Raw genomic sequence first — 16,566 nt, 5'->3', positions numbered from 1 at the left:
TGAGTGATACAAAAAAAAAACTGTTAACCAGAGTTTATGTCAACACAAGGAGAACAGTATGTGCTTGAAAACCTGTTATTAAAAATAAATAAATATTGTGTACCCATCCTGAAACATGAGCTTTACTTCCTTCTCAAAGTACATAGATGTTAGCACTGCTGGGAAGATAAACAAGTAATCAAAAGATTATACGTTCAAATATTTTGAAGGTGATCAACAGGTGATTTAGCATTTATAATCTGTATGATGGAAAATGGATAATAACAGGGTAAGGGCGCAATTTACTAAGACGAATGAATCAGCTCTTTAAAAAAAACACTGCTGCACACTGCATCTAGATATATGCATGATTATAACACTCTTCTCCATCATTTGATGAATTACTGCTACCATGATCACTACAATAAGCACACAAATCTTTTAAATGAAATTTCATTTACCTCATTTTGCTACATTAATAACACTTGGTAAATAGCACTGAGGTTTTTGAATAAGACCATATCTACAGTGGCAAACCACAGTAACTTGTTTGATCAAAATAGCATTATGACTAAAAATCAAGACTCTTAGATTATGATCTTTCTTGAGGTTTTACTCAACTATGTTCAGGGAAAGCTTTGTGTGAAAACTGATAAAAATCAATTTTGATATAAAAATTCAACCCAGAAACTTTGAAGCCATCTTTCTCAGTTTCAGTTTGGCATTGTTAGTGTGTGCAGTACTGTATAATAAGCCTACAAGAGGCATTTTTTTGTTGAAAGTATAGCTTATATATAAAACACAAACAAGCAAGCAAAGCCCAGGTGAGAAAAAAGTAACGGTTTATATATAACTTAATTTTAAAACACACAGCCGCACTGTGCTACTTATACTACTGTTAAAAGATTTGGGGTCAATACGATTTTTCTTTTCTTGAGAGAAAATACTTTTAATCACCAAGAAAGCATTAAATGAATCAAAATTGTCAGTAAAGATGTTAATGTAAAAAAAAAAAAAAATCTATTTAAAATAAAAACTGTTCTTGCCAAATAATTTTGTCATTTTAATACCGTAACCATGTTTAGTGTATTCTTCATTCTTAAATATCCCCTCCGGCCATCACTTTTGCCCACTGTATGCCAATGCTCATTCAAACCAAGTTTTCCTAATTACAATTATTACATGCACAACTCGAGACAGATGGTTAACGGGGAATTTCTAAACTTAGTAAACGCAAGTGTCTTCACTCAGTAAGAGAAGAATTACAGCCCTCTTTTCCAGCACGAATCCAGACTGCCATCTTCTCAGAAGTATGATGTGGACAAAAAGACCACAAAAAGGTCAAGCACTCGGACTCCGCATGCAAGAGAACCATCCAAAACAACTTGTCTGCCTCCTCCAGAAAAGATGTTTGGGTCTGTTGACTGCAGAGAGCTCAGACATTATGTTGGCTAGGCCTGGATTTCAGAGCAAATGTTGGATGCGGCGATTGTCACAGGGCTCTTGAGTCTGGTTTGCTGTCTTAAGCTAGGAGTCTTAGTTTCAAACATGAAACGGCACCATTAAAACCTATTCAAGTCAGCAAGGGAACGAAACAGAGCTGCCAGCCGACCCAATTGGGATGGGGATTTCAGAGGAGGCTGTCAGAGAATGCCAGCGTGAGAGGGTGAACGGACAAATGATGACTATTCTCAGAGAGAAACTTCAATTGTACGTTCTGCAGTGATGAAAGAAAGAATTGAACATATCAGCTATACAACAGAGATAGAAAGAAAAAGAGAGATGCCCTATTGAATATCAGGCAGGTACAACAAAGGCAACAGCTTAGAGATGGTCTCAAACCAGACACTAATTTAAACACATTACTGTGCATGGAGACTGCAGGGTCCCCTCAGCAAATGGTCCAGGGCAGGGCCTCTCTGCTATCTATCTACTTAAAGGGCCCCCTGGAACATGAAATGTGAATTTAGTGGGCACTTATAAGTGACAACAATACCTTTTATGGCTTACACAGTCTGACATGCTCATATCATCAACCTACATGAACAAGAGATACTTTTGTACAAAAGTTCAGAGATTAAATTGTTTAATCATTGTTAGAATGTATATTAAATAAAACAAATGAAATTAATGATTTTGTCACAACAATATATAATTTCTTTGATTGTTATTACTGGGCAAGTACTGTACATTTATACCCCTTCTGGGCATTAAAAAGTGAGTAAAAAGAGAAATGCTGGATTTATTTGATCAAAAATACAGTGAAAAACATTTAAAAGAACTGTTTTCTATTCAAATATAATTTCAAATGTATTTTTTTCCTGTGATCATTACAGTGAGTCATTACTCCAATCTTCAGTGTCACATGGTCCATCAGAAATCATTCTAATATATCCTTATTATCATTGTTAAAAGCTGCTGAACATTTAGGTGGATTTTTCCCCCTCGGGATTCTTTAATGAATAGAAAGTTAAAAAGAACATCATTTATTTCAAATATTTTGTAACATTATAATTGTCCTGTCCCGTTTGATTACTTTAATGCATTCCTGAATAAAAGTAATAATTTCTATGAACAAAATACCATGCTGACCCCACATTTTTGAACAGTGGTGTATATCTGAATTGACAACCTTTTTTTAGTTAATTCCTCATGAATTATTAAATTATGGCTAAATAATATTTAAATAAATGATAAATAAAATACTTAAAAGCACTAATGGCTGCATGAGAAAAGCATGTAGCATTTACTCCTATCTTGTGTGTGGCTGTTTCTACCTGTAAAATATAACACCATTAAAACTGAGCCTGACTTTTCTTAAGACTTATACAAGATACACTATGTGAAGTTCACAGTATCACACATCCAGCTAACAGCTTTAATGTCTGAAGCCCCTGGGCATGTGCTCTGACCTACAGACAGCATTACTGCTTGTTATGGCCAGACATAACAGCTTTAGCATTGATGTGTGTGTCTGTGCATTTGTGTGCATGTATAGCATTCACATCACAGCCAACTGTTAAACCCGCATCTTTTTTTTCACTGTACATGTATAATGTAGCTACGCTAATAAGAAAATACCATGATTTTAAAGGACATGTAGCACGTTAATAATTCGTTATGAGGGAACGTGTTTAATGTATGTAACACTATCTGGTTAATTAGTAAAATGGTGGACTCTTGATCTACATATCGAGCATTCATACAGTGAATGAGGGAGAGCTTCATTCATACTGTAATGGACAGCAGAGACTAATCCTCACTGCTGATGTGGTGTGATCAGACTGATTCATTAATCACTGGTAATCCCACACTAAGAACGGACACAATGTGAGGACAGAGAGGAACAGGCTGGAGTGACAACAGGAAGTTGATGACAACAGGGAGAAAAAAACCCCCAGTGTGACAGGGGAATAGGAAAAATAAAGGCTGTAAATCATTTAAAATTGTTCCTCAAATTATTTACATGATATTCATCACAATTATTGTAACCACATATAGGCCTATTAATATTTGCTGAGAAAATCCCACAAATAAATCTATTTTAAAGACATCACTGTGGCAGATGAAAGCAATGAATAGAGTAAAGTTGGGCGATATGCTATAGTCATATCGTCAGCCATTCATTTACTTGTTTATTTAATTATTTACTTACGTCGTTCTGTTATTGCGGGAAATGAGAATTCTATCATTTTGCAAGCAAAGTTGGAGTTGGTGATGAAGAAAAATGTCACATTGCATAGAATTTTTATTTAGATATCACACATGCAATTTGCAAGTAGACTTCTTCACTATACTTTTGGTTGTGTCTCATCTCAACTGCACCACATTTTTAAGATGTTGTCGAGTTGCTTGTTACTGCCATTGTAAGAAACAAATTATGTTTTAAAGGTCAGTTTTTAAAAACTGACAAGAAAATGAAGAGATGTGATGGGAAAATCATAGGAAGCGGTCTCAGCATCTACTTTATAATCAACAACAGCTTTATATTGCATCCATTAAGCCATTAAGAAGGATCCATTTCAAACACACACACACACACACACACACACACACACTTGTGCTAATGTGAGTGCAGTTCACATGGGGGCAGCAAGCAGGGGACATTCATTCTCCTCTCTACACTTATTCTACTAACATCCTCCTCTTTATCTGGAGCATCTCATCTTGCCTCCTTACTGACTCATTTTAAATGCTTAGTTTAAATTCATAAAATCAGACAATCATAGATGATTTCAAATGGTTTTAAAGACATAAGACACTAAGAAAATCTGCCCAAAAAAGAGTTCATTATGGATGTATAGATAACAAACACCATCTCCGAAACTCTGCAGAATAGCTGACAAAAAGCAACACATTTCTCTCTTTACCAATAAAGTCACCTCTTTCTTAAATTACACAAATCAACCAAATAAAGCACAAAATGAAAGCATGTCAATTCGGTTTTGTCAGTGAAATTTGCATTGTCTTTAGAACAAAGGTGGCAGTAGAAACTTTTACATTGTTATATTTTGTTACAATTTCCACATATATTGATAATAAGAAATGTAAACCAGCATATTAGAATGATTCCTAACCATGTGACACTGCTGAAAATTCAGCTTTGCTTTCACAGGAATAAATTATGTTTTATAATATATATTATATTATATATTAAAATATAAAACCATTTAAATTTAAAAACTTTAAAAATTCAAAAACATTACAAATATTTCACAAGACTCATTAAAAGGCATTAAAAACTGTTTATATTATTTATTATAAAGCTTTTATTATGTTTTATGCTGTAGAATTCTGTTTGATAGACGCGTGACATACAAAAGTACTTTCTTAAACTATACAGTACATTCATATCTCAATATTTCTCAAATGTTCCTTACATGTTCGGTGCAGGGTACATTAGTGAAATTAAAGCTGAAATTAACCATGATAAATGAAATGAAAGTGTCAGTTGAGGTCAGGGGTAAAATTGGATTACACACTTGGGAATCAATCAAGCTTGAGATATGGTTTCATTTACAACTAAAAGGCAAATAAGCAAAAAGGACACACAAAGACCACATCATTTTGTTCTATATAACCACATTATTTTATCTAGAAACTCACCAAAGCCCTCTGACACTTTCAACCAGTTGAACAGGGCGTAGGGTATTGCTACTCCAATCAAGAAACAGTTGGTGTTCACATTGTCAAATCTCAAAAAAAAATTCTATCCTGCAACATTTATATACAGCATCTCTGGAACGTTCAACACACATTTTCATTTACATTTATATTTGCATTTAGCAGACACTTATCCAAAGCAACTTACAAGAGTGTGTCAGGTTTGAGTGTGTCAAGCTGTAATCTGGGTCACTTTAATTGAATAACGCAGATTATCTCAGTGAAGCTACTATAGCCACGGTCACTCACTCTATATCACTGTTGTCATAGAGAGAAGACATATGAAACAGACTCTAAAAAGACGAGTCAGAGACATATTTAAGAAAAAAAGAGCAGCAGGCACCTTCCCTGACAAATCCTGAGCTGACCTCTATGTGCCCTACTAACCCCAAGCTAGTGAATTTGGGATTAGCGGATGGAGAGAGATGAAAGCGCCTTGTTTCATTTACTCACATGGACCGAGAGCTTCCTGAGTGGTCGGCTGGTGGATGGAGGCATGATCCGTTCTATAGGGAGGGGACCCAGATGAAGAAGAACCAATTGTTCATAACATGGGACATCCAGGGTGTTCCCCTCCCTGCACTGCATAAGACGTTGCTAAGACCTCCAGTGCGTCCCTTTGTACAGGTCACCGCCTGTCTAGGAATAGGGCAACCAGTGTGGGTGGGGCATAAGAGGAGGAGCTTCTGGTGTTTTCCCATTTCCCATATCCAAATAAAACTTGTGGACCTGCATAACCAGCTCACAGGATGTGCTTGAGTTAAAGCAAGCTGTGGGGATCAGATCCATCTGGGGATATCCCAACTGAAAAAAGCTCTAGAAACAGTGAGGATGCATTAGAGAGAAAACACACACACACACACACACACACACACACACACACACACACACACACACACACACACACACACACACACACACACACACACACACACACACACACACACACACACACACACACACACACACACACACAGCACTAAATTTAGCTGATGGTAATCATCATTCATAAATGATGAATGGTGGAAATGAATGCTTGTCCTGAGAGAGTCTGGACCTCACCCAACTCAAACTGTGTGCCTCTAAAAACAGCCCAACGAGGAGGACGGTTCTTCCACACACAAACACACACGGCTCTTCCTACCCCATTAAAAGTCCTTCAAGCTGCTGAATGTACTTTTTTTACATAACTTACTGAGACGCAAGACATTACCATGTTCTCTGTGGTCTGGCATTTAAAGAAACAATGAAAAAGTTAAATGTAGAAGATGCAACAATAACAGGGTCTTCTGCACATTCGTCCTCCTGTTAGTTTGGCTTCCTGGCTGCTCTATCGGATGCAAAAGGACATTTTAATGAGGAGACTTACTCTCACAAATCCACAAAGGATTTAGATGTCTCAAAGCTTGACAGTGTGGGCGAAGACAGACCTGTGTTTGGACAGCTATCACTCAAGAACAGCTGAATCAGTGACACTTTACAATACAGTAAAATGTTCAATTTGCTAATATTAGTTAAATGCATTAGATAACATAAATTAATACTGGACAAACATTTCATTGTACAGCATTTAATAATTAATGTTTATTTTGCTATTGTTCATAATTAGTGATTTGATGCTGAAAAAAATATTGCTTCTTAATATTTTTGTGGAAACCGTAAAAGATTTCTTAAGGATTCTTGAAAAGTATTATTCGCCGTTAGTTTATGATACCTAGTGCACTCACTTATCTGAACAAACTGAACCTTATTGTACAGTGTATGAACAATGAATGAATGAACAGTGAGATGGATTGTCCATTTAAATACAAATGTAAACAGTCCAATTTTTATCTTCATGGAAAATAACTAATATGGATGCAAAAACTAGACTACATTTAACGAGATCTTGTTATTGGAAAAGAAAATTGGTGAGCTTCTTTGAGCACATGTTGTGAAATTTACCATTGCCTGTGTAATTGTGTCACCCTTCATCTTGGCAAATCCAATTAAGAGCACTGGAAGCTTGAAAAGAGAGGAGCTGGAAAACAACCTGACATGGACTGACTGTGTGTGCAAAGAGAGAGAGTTTACAAGCTCTGTGCACAGAGAAATGGCTCTGACTCAGATAAAAATGCCATTTTTAATGGTTTTCTTAGTAGCAAAATCAGGGAGAAGACATAATGTTGCTGATAATCAAATAAAACCCACTCAAAAGAAGTTCTGGGAATTCTGATTTAATTTAAACAAAATATAGTCCAGATGACATACGCTACTATGCAAAAGTATAACATATATCCAACAGAAAAGAGTGTCTACTGTAGATAAAAGTGGTCAACGCAATGAAGAATGAAAGCAACAAAACAAACCGCAAACACAACATACAGTAAAAGGGATGTACCTTTCCAGCAAGTCCAGAAACACCATTAAAGTAAAAGGGTAATATGTAAATTTATTTGGGGAAATAAAAGAACAAAGGAAATCACCTTTTTTTTTTTTTTTTTTTTTCAACAGTAAATTCTGAGCATCGGGTGGGATTCTGACACTGTTTGTTGGCTTTTTACGCTGTTCTAACATCTTTATTTTGACAGTCAACCCAATTCATACCTTTGAAACACAATGATTTTGAGTCTCAAAATGTTCCAGTTTGTGAATAGGTTGTTGATGATTCCCTCCCATGAAAGACATGACCACAGTTTACTTTGGTCTTTGGTTTACTTCACAGATTTCTTTAATAATAATAATAATAATAAAAATACTCTCATTTCAATTCAAAAGTCACATAGCATTGGAACGACATGAGGGTAAACAAAATCGAGAGATAACTGACCGTGTGCCCATTAACAATGACTAAACATGATGTGGATCATTTTAAGGAGTGGATCATTTTAATCTAAATTTCACTCACAGTTGTGGCTCTTTGGATGGATGGTAGTTAATCTGCAGTCAGGCCTCTTTACATTAAATATGACAGAATTGTGAGTACTTTGAGGATTACAAAGATTTGTATGTGCTATGTAGATAAAAATACTGCAAAACATTATGCAACACTAACATCCTATTTACATTTTACTTAGTTACTGTTTTGGGAAATCCAAACTTAGCACTTTTAATGACGCTGTATCTCAGGTAATAAATGAACAGGGCTGGGCTGTTTTATTGACTAGTTTCACAATGCATAGCATGAGCTTTGGCTGTAAGATTATTGTATCTTGACATAAAACAGCATTGCTTTGTCAATAATTAAGCCTAAACTCATATATAACATACTGTAATATAGTCTGTCCCAACATGGAAACTGTCTAGATTTTATCTAATGTCCTCTGTCTCTTCTCTAGACCTCACTGGACAGCAGTATAATGGTGAGATGATAGCTCCCTGTTTAACACTATGTGTGGCGAAAGGTCATTATGCCAAAAGACAAACATGATGCTTGCCATATCAGGAGATACAAACACTAGACACTAAAAACAGCTCCACTGCAATAAGGCTAAGCAGAAACATCTAGCAACGGATTTAAATGCTAGGAAATCTGTAAAATGAAAATAATATGAAATATTAATGGATGTGCAGGAAAATGTTACATCGCTATGGGCTGAATGTTGTTGTTGTTGTTGCTGTTGTTGTTGTTAAACTAAAACTAGTAAAAGTCATTTTCGGTAACTGAAATAAATAATAAAAAATAAAAAAACCCAAAAAAACCAAAACAATAAAACACACAAAAAAAAAACAACTAATAAAAATCACATAATTACTTTAACTTAAAAATGTAAATGAAAACTGAAATTATAAAATATTTTTAAAGAATCAAACTCAAAATATTAATAAATACTAATAGTAATACAGATGTAGCCAAAATGTTTGGCGTTGACATAAATTTTGTGTTTTGCAAAGTTCGCTGCTTCAGGATTTGTAATTATTTTTTCACGTTTCTGTGGTATACTGGAAAACAACGATAAACATTTCATAAGTTTTAATGGCTTTTAATTGGCAAAAACATTAAATATATGCAGAGTCAATATTTACAATATTTAGAGGTGACCCTTCTTCTTCATAACTGGATATAAGCTTCTGGGCCATATCCTGACTAATGGTGATCCATTATTGCCTTATTAGTGCTTGGAGTTTATCACAAAGGCCGTGACTTCACTCGAATGCTCCTGTCTCCCTTGCTGCTGATCGATTTCTCCTGTCTGCCTTGCTGCTGATCGATTTCTCCTGTCTGCCTTGCTGCTGATCGATTGCTCCTGTCTGCCTTGCTGCTGGTTTGCGTCTGTAAGCTCCGTATAGCTTTCTGTTTTGAATCTCTATTTACTATCATTCCTTTTTGTTTATATTGCTAAATATACCTTACTCATCAATATATATTAGATATAGTCTAATATCACATTAATCTGACATCGCTAGCTTTTATCTAAATCGTTATCGCTAGCACAACACACTAGTATCTCGCTAGCCTGTTAACCTGCCATCCGTGCTTGCCGTCTTTTTTCTCTTTCGCGCTTTTAACGAGTCTATCAAACAACTGTGGTAAGTAGGATCAGTCAACAAACACGGTGAGTAATGTCTTATCCTGTTATTGTCACTTGCACTTCGTGTCACATGTATAGCATAGCCTTCTCTGTCAGCACAGAGGGATTTACATGTGATAAATGCAGGGAGATAGTCAGGCTGACAGAGAAGATTTCAGAACTAGAGACACGCATCCAAACTTTAATCGAGGATAGTAAGAATGCAAGGGCTTTAGATACTGCTTTGGATGCGACTAGCTTAGTGAACTCTGAACATTGTTCGGTTCCGGCTGTAGAGCCCGTGCAGCAGGGCAACTGGGTGACCGTGAGACGCTGTAGTCGCGGGACAAAACACCGCTCTTCCGTTCCGATTACCATAACAAATAGATTCTCCCCACTCAGTGAAACACCCACTGAGAATCCTGTTGAAAGTGCCCTAGTTATTGGCGATTCTATAACACAGAACGTGAAAATAGAGCCACCAGCCACCATAGTCACATGTTTGCCGGGAGCCAGAGCGCCTGACATCAAAGCAAATTTAAAAGTGCTGGCTAATGCTAATCGTAAATTCTCTAAGATTATTATTCACGTCGGCACTAATGATGTTCGACTTCGCCAGTCGGAGATCACTAAAATTAACGTTAAAGAGATGTGTGAACAAGTACGCTACTACTAAGTACGATGTCAGGCACTGTAATTTGCTCTGGTCCCCTTCCTGTTCGAAGGAGTGATGAGATACTTAGTAGACTGTCCTCACTCAATGACTGGCTGTCTAAGTGGTGTCCACAAAATAATATAGAATTTATAGACAATTGGAAAAGTTTTTGGGCAGACCTGACCTGTTGAAAAGAGATGGTATTCATCCCTCCTGGGATGGTGCCGCTCTTCTCTCTAGTAATATGGCACATAGTCTTAGAGCTCAAACATGAATTGGGGCTCAGGTCAGGAAGCAGACAGACTGGCTAAACCGACCGTCTGCCAGCCGTCTCACGTCACCAAGGTCAGATAAATCCCATCACATAGAGCCTCTATCACCTAGATATCATCATATAGAGAATGTGTCTGTTCCCCGAATTAGGAAATACAAAAAACTCCCAAACCCATTTAAGGGTAAACATTTAATTGATGTTCAACAAATAAAAAACAGATATAATACGGATGAACAAATGATAAAGCTCGGGTTGCTGAATAGTAGATCCCTTACTTCAAAAGCACTTATTGTTAATGATATGATCACAGATTATAACCTAGATGTGCTGTGTTTGACAGAAACCTGGCTAAAACCAGACGATTACATTACTTTAAATGAGTCCACCCCACAAGATTACGGTTATAAACATGAACCTCGTCTGAAAGGCAAAGGGGGAGGTGTTGCTGTAATTTATAGTAATATCTTCAGAATTACTGAGAAGTCTAGTTTCAAATATAATTATTTTGAAGTATTGGTGCTTAATGTAACACTTATCTAATGTAAATGATAAATCACGTTTGAGCTGATTTTCTATCAGAGTTAGTACTGGCTGCAGATAAAGTCCTAATCGTTGGTGATTTTAATATACATGTATATAACGAAAAAGATGCATTGGGATTGGCATTTAAAGACATTCTTAACTCTATTGGAGTTAGACAACATGTGTCAGGACCTACTCATTGTCGTAATCATACTCTAGATCTAATATTATCACACAGAATCAATGTTGATGCCGTTGAAATTCTGCAGCAGAGCGATGACATCTCAGATCATTATCTAGTCTCGTGTAAACTTCATTTAGCCAAGGCTGCAAAGCCGACTCCGTGTTACAAATATGTGAGACCTATCACTTCTGCTACTAAAGATTGCTTTATTAATAATCTTCCTGATCAGTTTCATCATCTCAGCATCCCAGATAGCTTAGAAGAACTCGATATTGCGACATAAACTTTTGACTCTCTCTTTTCCAGCACTTTAGACACAGTTGCTCCGTTTCGCTTAAAGAAGATTAAAGAAAATAGTCCAACACCGTGGTACAACGAGTACACTCAGGCCCTTAAGAGAGCAGCCAGAAAAATGGAGCGCAACTGGAAGAAAACAAAACCAGAATTTTTTCGCATTTCATGGAAGGAGAGCACGATTGCGTACAGAGAGGCCTTAAAAGCTGCTAGATCTGCTTATTTTTCAACCCTATTAGAAGAAAATAAACAAAACCCTAGGTATTTAAACAGTGGCTAAATTAACGAAAAATAAAGCTTCAACCCCAGACGTTTCCAAGCAGCACAGCAGTAATGACTTATGAACTTCTTCACTTATAAGATTGATAATATCAGGGAGAAAATTATAACTATGCAACCATCTAGGGAATCATCAAACCGTCTTTTTTTTTTTCTTCAAGGCTTGCACCGTAGGCGTTCTCGAGCCACCAGGCACTGTTGTTGTTCTGTTAGAACGGTGTCATGTAAGTGCCCCTTAAGTTAATAACTAATGATCTTTGCAATGGAAGTGAATCAATCAAAACTAACTTCAGCTGGACAATAACTTTATTCTAGAGCTGCTGTAAAGCCAAAACAATCTCTGTTACTTTAATTTCCTATTTTCACTGTAAAGCTGCTTTGAAACAGTCCATTTTGTTAAAAGCGCTATATAAATTAAGGTGACTTGACAATTTGTGCTAGTCCACTTGTCTTTTGAAGACGGACCACAGGTTCGGGATTAAGATTTGGGGAGTTGCCGGGCCACAGATCCAAAATTTCAATAAAATGATTTTCAAGCCACTTCATTATCACCATTGCCTTGTGACATGGTGCTCCATCAAGCTGGAAGATGCACAGGATCATCACCAAATTGCACCTGGGTCGTTGGGAGAATTTGCTCTTGCAGGATGTTTTGATACCATTCTTTATTCATGCGATGTTTTTTGGGCAGAATTGTGATGAAAAGCAACCCCACACACGGCTGGTCTCAGGATGCTTCACTGTTGGTGTGACACTGCACTTATGGTAGCGTTCACCTTTTCCTCTTTCCTTAGGAGGAGACGTTCTTGGCGCTTGCTGGACACTGTGGGATGTCCTGATGCCTTCATCACTGCAGTTGAACTTCTCTCTTTGAAGTTTTAATGATCCAGTAAATGGTTCTTTCAGGTGTGACATTCTTTGCAGCAATTTCCTTGCATGTGAGGCCATTTTGACGCAAAGCGATGATGGCTGTCTTTCTTTGGGGGTAACCATTGCTGACACAATAACACAATGATTGGAAGCACTTCTTTCCTTTTATATCAATCAGCCTGCTCTTATAATCCAATCAGAATGATAGAATGATTTATCTTGACTAATACTTGTTCACACTTTCCTAGCTTATGATACGATTAGTAAAATGATGTTAGCTGGTCATTTTGTGCCAGGGCCAAAAAAAATTATTTACACTGCATCATTTGCATTCTCTGATTACTCTGCACAATCTAGAAGCAATGTGAATCAACAACACCAAAACAACTAAAGAAGCGAAACACGAAATTTATGTAACTGACAATATCTTTTCACCACAGTACAGTATAATAGTATGAATAATGCTAAAATAACACTGGTGTCAGTCTGGATCTGGATTTCCATATGTCCAGATATAGTCTAATTTTCAATTCGAATGTATTAAGTAAACTTCCCTAATCCCTATCACAAATCAAATTGCAATACAATTAAGTTGCAACTGTGTTGCATTCACTCACTTTCATGAACTTCACTAGGCAGTACAAAACATAACATAGAAACAAAATTAAGCTTTTGCCAAAACCATCATCTCACGATAAGAAAATTATCCCTGCAAAGTGAGCACTGCTTCATCATAAAAGTGAATCCAGTCTTGTGTTCTCTCTCTGCATCCAGCTGTCTGCCAAAGCAGGCCAATCCATGCAGATGGGAAATGCAATCTGTTTTAATGGTTCATTTCTAATCACCATATTGGAATAATTTTAGCCAAGGCCTGGTTTACATATTGCCAACATTTGTCATGTTTTTCAAATGAGGTCTAGAACCTGAGCGAGCAGGTTTAATTAGACAACGTCGGTATCTGCCATTCATTATCCTAGACCATTAAATTGACAAGCTCATTAAGGAGCAAATAAACTCATTAATTGTAAAGTTATCTGGATCTAAGAATATATTCACACAAATACTAACACATTACTTCATGACTCTTTAAATCCATATTAATAGTTTACATCATAACAGCATGACAGCATGACTGAGTGATTGGTTATACTTTACAATAAGATTCAATTTGCTAACAATAATAAATGCATTGGGTATGATGATGATGAACTAACAATTATCAATACTTCAACAGCATTTAAAAATCTAAAATTAAACTCAAATGCCCTCAAAAATTCACCCTCATCTGGTTCAACTAAACATAAAAGAATAAATAGAGGTTGAAGGTTGGAAAATAAAGATATTATGAGAATTGTCTGTGATCACTGCACACTTGACAGGTTTGGTTTGATTAAAACTAACTATGGTGCGATTGCTCTGTTAGTGCGGGTTATTTGAATAAGTGTGAGCGCTGCCATCTGAACCCTGGTTCGCACCAAACAAGCAATGGTGCAGTTCGACTGAACTATGAACGCAACATGGACCAAATAGATCTAAACTAACCAAAAACAGGACATGAAATCACAAGATGCGACCCTAAAAAGAACACAATGCTCAAGCATACCTGGTTTTTCTCGACATAGTGGCAATGTTGTTCAGTGCAGGCGTCGGAACCAGTGTCTTTTTTGCAGCAGATAATAGTAAAGGAGAAATTCCAGGAGCTGTTTTGACACCTTTGCATATTTTCTAAGCTCTTCGTGAGTTTTCTGCTGGTAAAAATACCACCGTATGTACGCACATGCAACAAGAGCATTTAGCCCAGCGCACAGAATTGTTTTGGATGTTCTTTCACACAAAATATACATGTTTTTTGTTTTATTTTGTTTTGTATCTTTAGGTTCGGTGTTAAAAATGACAGTGTGAATGTTAAGTGAACCAAGACTAAATGTATCATTTCCTTTTTTGGTCCAGGCCAAAAGAACCAAGAGAACCTAACTACAAGTGTGAACCCACCCTTAAACTAGTCAATAGCATGGTCACCTTGTGTAATTCTACAGCAAGCGAGGAATCCACACAACTATTCGCGGATGAGGTAACTAATGCAGATTCCCTTTGGATTTTCTAACCATCCTTGTGCAACTCACTGATACTGATAACTCAGAATATAAAATGAGTGGGAATTGGTTTCTCTCTACTCTTCAAACTATATTCTGTCTCCCTGTAGATGCATCTGAAGGCGTGCGTCACTGATGGCTTTCAAGCCATTGCCGATTTGAGTGAGATAAAGGGTATTTGATCTCTTCCATTTTCTTCTAACACTCAAGTGGGTTGGAGTCATCGTCTAAGTATTCCCACAGTGACCACCTCAACACTTCATAGAGAATCAGGGCAGTGCTTCACAGCCATTCAGTTTATGACATTTAGAAAGCATGGGCATAAAAAAAAAAGCTTGAATAAGAGTTTATAATTTACAAATCATCTTTCCTTTATAGTTTGTAACAATTCATTTGGTTTCTAGCTGCATTAATTACACATTCTGCCAGATCATATGCATCCATCTTAAAATATAAATTGTGTTGCTCAATAATCAGTTTAAAATGGCAATAATTAAATGAATTGCAAATCATTAGTGTTCAATATTTAAAATGTATTTTACAGTGCCGTACAGTGGTGTTCTAAAATGAGGAGTCAAAGTCTTCAGGTTTTTAAATGTGTGTTATGTATTACATTTAGGCCGCGTGTTCACCCAAGCATTTTTAACCAGCTGAAAACACTAGGCGCTCTGCTGAAAACACTTAGCTGTGAGAACGCATTGGCAGCGCAGCGTTTTTTCAGTTGAGACGCTTTGCTTGTTGTTATGATACGAAATATCTGCGTAAGTGTTACTACATTGTACTAGTAGAATGTGACAGTTGGTCGGAGTGGTATTTGTCCCGCCCCTCCTCCACTGTGATTGGACGGCTGGGTAAAAAGTGACAGTGATGAGCGCTGCATTTTACCCATTTTGAACATTCTTCAACTCTTAGTGACCAGTAAAAAACGCTGAGCGCTCAGCGTTTCAGCGTGAAATAGATGCTCAGCGCCTCGTTACGCTTCTGCCGTTTTAAAAACGAGGTGCTCCCATTGAAAACAATTGGAAAAATATGCTAGCCGCGGGGAAAAAACGCTTTGGTGGACATAAGGTTGTAATTTTTTCCTGGTTAAATAAACATTACTTTACATTACAAACACAATTCTATTTTGTATTTTTACATTAACAATGTAATTAAGTTTCTATTTATTAAAACCAAATAATTATAAATCTCATCAAGTTAGTGTTTTTAAAGCCACACCAAAGATTATTTTGTACCTTAAAATAATGTTTCCAAAATCGTTTCAGTGGTTCATCAACTCGTAACAGGGTGAACGGCACTTCTGCATTTGCTTTGCGACCCTCTCTCGGCTATAACCGCACTATGCAAGTTTGCCAGATCGGGTAGCGGATCTGTAGTTCGAATGAGACATAAGAAACTACAAATTTGACTTGCTTTACGGCAAGCGTTACAATAGCAAAAAAATAACAAGCAATGTCATTATTTTGTTTTTCTTCGTTTCTGATGTCACAATATATCATACTTTCATAAAATCATGCAACATACTCTACCTTGTCTGTGGACATCGTTATTTCCAAAGCCGGTGCTGGATAAACAAATAGCGTGCGTGCGACGGTAGGCTAAATTATTTACGACAGCGGTAATGGACAATTCCGCTTCCAACCTGTAGGGGGACCGAGGAGGAAAAGTATTTTTACATTTATTCCAAAACAATAACTAAAGGCTGTAACATTTATTCCAAAATAATAACTAAAGGCTGTAACAATTTAAACACTACATTTTAT

General features: G+C 36.8%; 1 protein-coding gene across 8 annotated transcripts in view; it reads right to left on the bottom strand.

Annotated features, from left to right (window-relative positions):
• camkk1a (calcium/calmodulin-dependent protein kinase kinase 1, alpha a) overlaps nt 1–16,566 on the bottom strand; it is an 81,794-nt gene that overhangs the window by 47,642 nt on the left and 17,586 nt on the right. For 2 of the 8 annotated variants that reach the window (XM_084114427.1, XM_084114431.1), the window contains exon 1: nt 5,596–5,798. The exons of 4 other annotated variants lie outside the window; for them this stretch is intronic. The gene's annotated coding sequence lies outside the window, so the exon portion shown is untranslated. Of the gene's footprint in view, nt 1–103; nt 156–5,595; nt 5,799–16,566 lie in introns of those variants that run through there. 2 more of the 8 variants (XM_084114433.1, XM_084114429.1) reach the window with 2 other exon arrangements.

The sequence above is a fragment of the Abramis brama genome (assembly GCF_963993115.1).
Source record: "Abramis brama genome assembly, chromosome: 5".
Lineage (NCBI taxonomy): Eukaryota > Metazoa > Chordata > Actinopteri > Cypriniformes > Leuciscidae > Abramis > Abramis brama.
Note: the sequence above shows the minus strand (reverse complement) of the source record. Positions and strands in the feature narration are given on the sequence as shown.